Raw genomic sequence first — 8,607 nt, 5'->3', positions numbered from 1 at the left:
GTGTCTTCTCTCAACCTGTGCATGTGTAATAGTAGGAGTGCCAGCATAGCAGTGGTCAGAGAGCTGTTTTTAATGGTGCAGTCTGTATCAAAGATACCTTTGAGGAATTTGGTGGGAACAGTATCTATTGAACAAGTGGAGCACCTCATATGGGACGCAGTTTGCTGTAAAAACAACATGGAAGAGGGTTCAGAGTAGCAGAGCAGAGTCTTCTGACATCACAGATGAGTCCCAGTTAAGAGAAAATCTGGAGTTTTGTGTTTTTCTTTGGGGTCTTTTCTCTCTTTTCTTTATTTTTTGGCAAAAAATGCCCAAAACTCCCTCCTCCCTTTGTGAACATGGCTGTGTTTTATTCTGCAATCAAGTGATTTGGGAATATTTGCCGAAACATGTAGCTAGTTCTTAAGGCTACTGATTCATAATCAAGTGACAAGATAAATATGTTTTAATTGTTCTCTCTTTTTTTCATGCCTAACACTCTGACCTGAAATCAAGCAGTGCAGCATCTACTAAAAACAAAACATGAACAGATAAATCCTGCACTTTTATTTCATGCTGGTAAATTACAGTAAATGGCAGCACACACGGGTGGCATTATGACATGAATCCAAACAACAGCACTCATTGTTTAATGTGTAAGCCCACAAACCACCAGCATGGACAACACACGCCGACCAGGGTTTCTCCTGGCTCAGAAAAGCCCTTTGGGAGGTGACTACGTACAACAGCATGGTCGGTTGGTGTACAGTAAAGCCAATCAGTCTGTGTTGACTTATTTGACAGAAATCTATGCATTTTCCTGATATTGCCGACCATTTGATAAACAAAGATGTCTGCAACACTTCAGTAAATTAAACTAATTAACATAAGGCTTTAAAAAAATACAACATTGGAATGGAGGAAGGGGAGTAAATTTGAAAGGGGAAAGGGCTATTGGGTTAGGAAAGGGGAGGCAGCCCAGCCTGTTCTCAATCTGAAGATGTCAAATACCGCCACTTTTGCAGTGATTTTGACGTGAAGATCCTGTAGCCAAAAGCCACCTTTCAGGTTGACATGATATGCAGCCAGACATACACATTTCAGGCTGTTATATGCTGCTGGATGGCCGGACAGCGTCAGGTTGAAACGCTGCCGGTAACAATGTAATATAAGGAGTACAAGGGCGCGGTAGATGGGTCCAACAAACCCCAGACTTTCATGTGGGAGTCCTGTGTTTGCTTGCAATCTGAGTGTGATATTTATTCTACAACTGACCATGTGCTCCTTCCCTTAATCCTAACCGTTCATGCCCTTTTTGCCTAATGCTAACTATTCTAACCAGCATGCATGTTTGTTGAAGTCCAGGCATTTGTTGCCATGTGCTTTTGTTGCCTAAACATAACCGCTTGCAGCATAATCCCACCATGTGGTTGTGTTGACATTACAGTCGTAGCATCTCAGAACTCAAACAGCAGACGCAGAAGGATACCTAGAGCATAAAATGTAGACACGGTCCCCACAAGTCCACTGCCAAGTGGCAAAATGCGATGACGTGTTGGACAGTCAATGTTTGTCAGTTGCCCTTTTCACACAGAGATTGTGTAGCTGAAGTCCTTTCTTTATGTCGCCTTTACATTTTTACAGAGAACTCAGCAGCAGCATCATTATATGCTCCAGTGTGTGATTTTAGACGGCATGCCAGCATCTCACATTCAAAAGAGGCATGATGGGCACAACATGTAACACATCAGCTTCTAATGTGACATATACTGCATAAGGACGACTTTTTGAGCAGTAACAACGGCAAAACATGGAGAAAATAATCATTCATATCATCATGTATATACTGGCTGATTTCGTCCTGTGCTCAGAGGGTAAGGACTACATGATTTGCGGATTTTTGCTGCTGCTGTTCTTCTTTTAGTTAGAAGCTAATTGCTGCTAGCTGCTTTTTAAATCTCTGGGGGTTGTGTTGTACACACGACACATAATCTAAACGTCATGCCCATTCCTGTTCACTGTCCCGTCCTTTCAGATGTTTCTTTCCACAGACATCAATTTGGCACTGCACCTGTACCTCTGCAGCTGGCTTAAAACACACCTCTGTCCCGTCTTTTCACAATTGTACCTTTAATTAAAAAACAAAACAAAAGCGTAATAATGGTGTCACATTCCCACCTTGAGTAGAAAGTGTGAAAGCGGTGTTACAGTGTCTGGTGAGTCAGGTCTGGACTGTCGGAAGTCAAAGGTGTTGTATTTAAATGTATGTTCTGCATGTTTAACAGTTGTTTGATTAATTGCTATCAGACACATCCATAGAGGATTGGAGGTCTTATTCATATTGTCAAGTCATATCTTTTTCACACTCCTTTGGTGCTGGTGAAAACCTCAGTGGGGGTGCCAAGAATTGCTCTATGTAGGAAAAAGGCTCTAGAAAAGCAGAAGTGTTATCACATTCACTGTCTAGATTTTCCCATCCTGACTTCAGTAACTTGAGTGAATGTATCCATGATGCATCCGGTGAGTGTTGGAAGTGTCAACTGAACAAGATTGGCAGCACTGGTGTGGTCATGTTGAATTAACTAGGATTTGGTCAGTTTCCAGATGGCATGGCATTTTGTCCATACTTTTCTTGTTTTTTTGCTCGACCTCTTTGCATCAGCACTGGTGTCATTGAGGTGAATGTGGGCGTTTTGTTAATTGATGCAGGGATATTGATGATACTGACAACATGAACATGACCTGATGTTGTGGGGGAAAACATGCATATATAACGCTGGTTTATACAGTATATGTCGAACCCACATTCATAATTAACATGCTTCTACTAACTACTCTGTTCTATTTCTGTTACATTGCTGGTGATTCTGATTATCAAAAGTCCCATCTTGGTTATGATGAGTAGGCAAACCTCGCTGTTGCTCTTAATAGAAGAAGGTAACCAGTTAATGTGGCTCATCCATTAAATAGAAGGGCGGTGGTTCAATACTTGCGTCCCTCATTTACGTGTCCAAGTGTCCTTGGGCAAGATAAAGAACCAGAAATTGCTAAAATTGTGAGGGTGTCTTTAGATGGTTATCACTCCTGAATCGGTAACCAGTGTATGAATGTGTGTTGTATGGTGCTTTGAGTGATTGCCAAGACTGGAGAAACACCACATAAAGACAGTCCATTTACCTTTTACAGACACTTACTGCAATGAATGGCTGACTAAATATCAAAATGTTTATGACATCAGTCTAAAACAGAAAATTTACATTTCCATTATGTACTGTTTCACAATCTGACCGCAGTAACACGCTTTTTGCAGAACTTCCCCGTAACATTAGCTAATGGTCAGGACCTGTGTGTGTGTGTGTGTAGATAGTGTATCCATATTAGTTTGATATAATTGCAAGATGTATGACAAGATAATTGCGCATGTGTGCGTGTGTCTGCTATTGTGCGTGTGTGTGTGAGTGTGCATGCTCGGGGTCTGTGCTTGTGTGTATTTTGTTGGGCAGATATAATTACAGGGTTTACGACATGATAATTGCATGCATGTCTGTGAATGTGCGCGTATGTGCGTTTATATTTATTCATTATAATGAAGAGATTTGAGACTAAATGTGTGTGTGTGTGTGTGTGTGTGTGCGTGTGTGTGTGTGTGTGTGTATTTGTGTGTTGGTGTCTATGGCAGAAACACACTAAATTAGACAGTGAGTCATCATCCTCGCCTAATTTCTTCTTCAGTGTGTCTGTGTGTGTGTGTGTGTGTGTGTGTGTGTGTGTGTGTGTGTGTGTTTTAGTATGCTGATGTTTATTCCGTAACGTTTTAGGTGTATGAAGCAAAAATTTCTGTGTATGTGCTGTTATGTAGCCGTGCCTGAGCATTGTGTGTGTGTGTGTGTGTGTGTGTGTGTGTGTGTGTGTTTACCTTGTCTCTCTGTGCATGGCTGCCTGCTGTCTGATTTTGTCTCCTTTATTTACTTCCCATCCAGCTTATTTACTAGTCAGTCAGACATCCACCCAGCCCACGTTTACACTGACCTAAATAGGCACATCATGTGTGTGTGTGTCTGTGTGTGTGTGTGTGTTTGTGTGTGTGTGTGTGTTTGCGTTTGTCTGTGACCATGCCTATTCGTATCCGTGTCTACAACAAGTGTGAGTGCATGTGTGGGTCGGGGTTTTGTGTGCACGTAGGCGTGTTTATATCGGCGATTGTTTGTGTGTATGTGTTTGTGTGTGTGTGTGTGTGTGTGTGTGTGTGTGTGCAGTCAGTAGCTGTATTGAAGCTGCTGTCATTGTGTTGCAGCCTTCACATTAATGCTTCAGTCTCCACTCCCTAAATTCCTCTGATTCCTCAGATAGCAGCAAACCTCCATCCAGCCGTTCAGCCGCCTCATTCACACTCCATTTTCCTCGGCTGCTGTGTGTGTCATGACACCACGGCAGTGTTCCAAAACATAAACATATGAGTAATGTAAGACTTGTCAGTCATTTCGAGAGTACAGGAACCAAAGCTCAGACTTTGTTTGTTAATGAGTTATTGATGTATTGAGATAAGTAGCCATTGTTTACACAAAGAACCAACAGTATTAGTTTGTTCAGTTATCGAGATACATTTGGGGTTGTGGGGTTTGCATATTGGTCGGCTTACACTGTGTCAAGTCAGGTTGCATCCTGAATATGTGTTGTTTTTTTGTAGTCTCCACATTGGCAGCACCTCTAACAAGTCAGATAAGGACTTAAAAGTTCTAAATTATGTATTTTAATACAGTTTAGGGCTGTAACCACCTGTTCAGCGTTGGTAGAGACCTTTTTCAACATATACCTTTTGCAATTAAACACTCACAGTGGGTGTAGTGGGTGTGTACATTTTTAAGAAATCAACAGCTAAACTGATCATTTTAGGGCATTTTGAAACCAAAATCTTAGATCAGAAGTTCATAAAATTTTGATGACTGAGTGCAATTTTAGGGATCCAGCATATGATTGATCGCTGCACAGGAAAAGTGCACGCTATGACATTTATAATGACTTTTGTATGACATACCGTGGCATTTTTATGACATCTTTATGACATACTATAACATGACTTTTTATGACACTTTAATGGCATACTAACACTATCACAGTCAACAGTCATATACCGCACATAAAACTCATATTACAGTCAAGTTTTCCTCTTTTTAATACATTTAAAAGTGTCAAACCACAAAAGTCGAGGAGAAGCTTTGCCTGGGACACAGCAACACCACTTTCACAAACCAAACACAGTTTACTTGTGATTATGAATACATTTGGTAACGATTATTATTTCAAGCTGCAGTGGGTGGTTGCCTGTTGTAGCATAACACAATTTCTATATTTCTATATAGAAACATAGAAATATATTCTCTTTACATATTTTAGCAATAAACGGCAGTCCCATTCTTTTTATGTTGTGTTTTTAAATGATAAGAAAATAGTGTTTATTCATATTAGAACTGCAGATTTAAGTATACAAAAACTAAGCATATTCAATCAGTATAGCAAGTGCTGAAATAACTCCTAATATAACAGCCGAAACAGCTATATAGTACAAATTTTTTGTTATTATAATTTTAGAGTTTATTTTTCATTTTTCTATTTATGTTTTTGACTGTTTCAGTGCTTTGCCTTTAATTTTATTTCCTCTTTTTTTTCTTTTTTATTGTAGGCACCAAACACCAAGGCAAGATCCTTGTGAATGAAAACCTACTTGAAAAAAAAACCCTTTTTGAATCAGATTTTAACTGCTACAACCATAACTAGCGCTTAGCCTGTGGCTTGCTAATGCATAACATATGACAACATGTGTGCTCATATTTACAGGCATATACAGAATTTGCCCTGCTCTCTGGAAGCAAACGAATAGCTACTGACTTGACATTGATCGATATTACGATGATCCCCGGGGAGCAGGAGCTGGCTCATGTTGACGTTTTTTCCTATTCTTTCCCAGTCATGTTTCATTCCCGAAATAATGTCAGCCTCTAAATTAAATCTTCAGCTTACTTTCACAGACTCCTCTAAAAACCATGTTAAGTACGGCCTAGTTTTGTTTGCATGCCTGTCTGGATTAGTGGACATGTTACACAACACAGAAATAACAATTACCAAAGCAATTAAATATTACACTTTCATAACTCTTGGGGCAAACATGAGGCAAATTAAAATTAAAATAGTAAAAATTGATGCAGCGGAGGCTGAGAGACGCAGTGTTGATCATGCTCCAAAATCACTGTGTCCTACATTTCCCATGATGCAATGTTAACAGTGTCTTTTGTTAGACCCTCGCTGTCTGCTGAACACTCATGTTTTTCAATTTACACTGCCCCAGTTAGTGACGGGGGCCTTTTCTTGTCTCTCTGCATCCTTAATGCGTCAGACGGATGATTGAACAAACTGGATGATGAGGGTAGACAGAAAATGATTTACAAACACTTCTTAACATTTTCTTCACAAACCGCCATCTCCTCTGAGCGGCAAGGACACATCGTTTCCATTGTGTGTTCATTTAACCAGCCTTGATTTGTTTAGCTGAGCAGCCAGCCAGACTGCCTATCTGCTCTGATTCAGTTGTTGATATGATGGCTGAGGTTACTGAGTTTAAGACGTTATTTTGGCTCAGCCTGTCGGGGCCGCCTGCCTGCTGAGATCCTCCGCTAGGTTGGCTAGGTAGCGTGTGGGCGTGTGTGCGAGCATGTGTGTGCACGGGCATGCCTTTGTGTGTGCATGTGCGCGGACGCGTGCATTTCATGTGTGTTTATCTGTGTCGCGTGCACGTGTGTGTGTCTGTACCTTATTCATGTGAGTGGGAGTCTGCGTGGGCAGAGCGTTAAAGCTGACAGTGAGCAGGCAACCTGAGGACATATTTATGAGGTTTCTCACTGTCGACGCTAACCAGTGAATATTAACCTGATGCTCTCTCAGCACCTTAAGCTGCAAAACACACAGAGCCAACATTTTCAAATTTTCTTTCTCATCTGAGTAATGCACTGATAAGTCTGTCACGGAGGCAAGTGTACAGAGAAAATGGGAGGAGGGCTAGGTCAGGCTCTGCCATTATTGCTGTCAGGTGATTTCATCATGATAAAGATATCATCCATCTTGTATCTAAATGGATGTAGATCCATGTAGCCCTTATTACGTATTAGCTTAAGGCTTCATAAAGTGCGTGAAGCCATAAACTCTACAGAAGCGTTGGTTTAACTCACCCTGTCAAGCATAGTTCCCTCATTCCTATCTAATTACATCTGATGTATATTAGGATGATGAATAATGAATATATATTAAAAAGTAAGGTTTTGGAATATTGGCCATAAAGATCCTTCATGTGTGACTAAAAGCACAACACAAACGCAGGTTCAGCCTTGGAGGAAAAGAGCAGACAAGGAATTGGATTTGATCCATGATGAGAATGACAAAACAGGAAAAACAAATTTAAGGATTCTTGACCGGAAAGACTTTCAGATTGCTTAAAAGTCCTTTATCATTAATATGAATCTGTTAACTCAACTGTATAGCTGAGTGATGAATTTGGTTTATAGTGCATAGATTTAACATACAATAACCACAATAAGAGGAAATAAAAAGTATTGCAACACTCAAGGAAATAAATATAGATAGAATATAAAAAAGCTGTACAGTTGTGCAGAATGTACAAAAATAGTCAGGATGTAATGCAACAGTTTGCAAAAGTGTACCATGTGCAGAGATAAGACGTGCATTAATGTAACACATATACAAAGTAGACAGTGTCTCTGCAGGATGGGCGGTGGTTCTGTTAGAGTCCGTGTCAGTGGGGTTCTAAGGTCTTGATGAGGTGCATTGTTGGGAAGAAACTTTTATTGTGGCGTGAGGCTTTGGTTCTGATGCTGATGGACAGCAACCTACAGCAAAAGGGCAGTGTAACGGCCCTGACGCACCAAGCTGATTGTCAGCTGTCAGGCCGTTGCTGAGTGTCTGTGGCCCTATTCTTTGCAGTGTGTCCCCCACTGATTACCCACTAATTCAGCATGTGGAATCAGCGACATTTGAGTGTGTAAATGAATTAATCCATTCTGATTGGCTGTTCAGCTCATCACGTGGGGAGAGAAATGGAAGTGAGGAAGGTAAACACAAAGCTGAAGTCATGAAGGACTCAGGTCAAAATAGACTTGGTGTATTGGGTAAGATTGTTTTTCTTAAGCAGAAACTCTTCCTGATGGTTTGCGTTGTTGTTCCCTGGCGCACTGTAAACATGCTCTGTTCTGTCAATGTTGGACTGTGTTGTAAATGGGCTAACTGGTTAACTAGTGTCATGACGATCTTCCCGTTTCCCTTTTTGAATGACAACTACAGACGACCATCGTCTGCTGGTATGGGAAGGTATTTTTTTCACTCAAGGGAAGAACATATGTGCTGGTTAGCTGTTGGTTGTAGTCTTTGCGCTCTGTTCATGTGCAACTCTTTGGCCGAGAGACAGGCGACATGAGGTGACTCAACAGAGGGCTTTGGTCGCCCCTAGTTCTCTGATGTCACTTTGGTTTGTGTGGGCCTTAACAAAGAGTTTCTTGAAGTGGTTGGAGGGGTCTGCAAAGATCTTTCCTGTCTACCTCAGGGTCTTGAGGCATACAGGTAGAT

The sequence above is a fragment of the Plectropomus leopardus genome, chromosome 22 (genome assembly GCF_008729295.1).
Source record: "Plectropomus leopardus isolate mb chromosome 22, YSFRI_Pleo_2.0, whole genome shotgun sequence".
NCBI lineage: Eukaryota > Metazoa > Chordata > Actinopteri > Perciformes > Serranidae > Plectropomus > Plectropomus leopardus.
Note: the sequence above shows the minus strand (reverse complement) of the source record.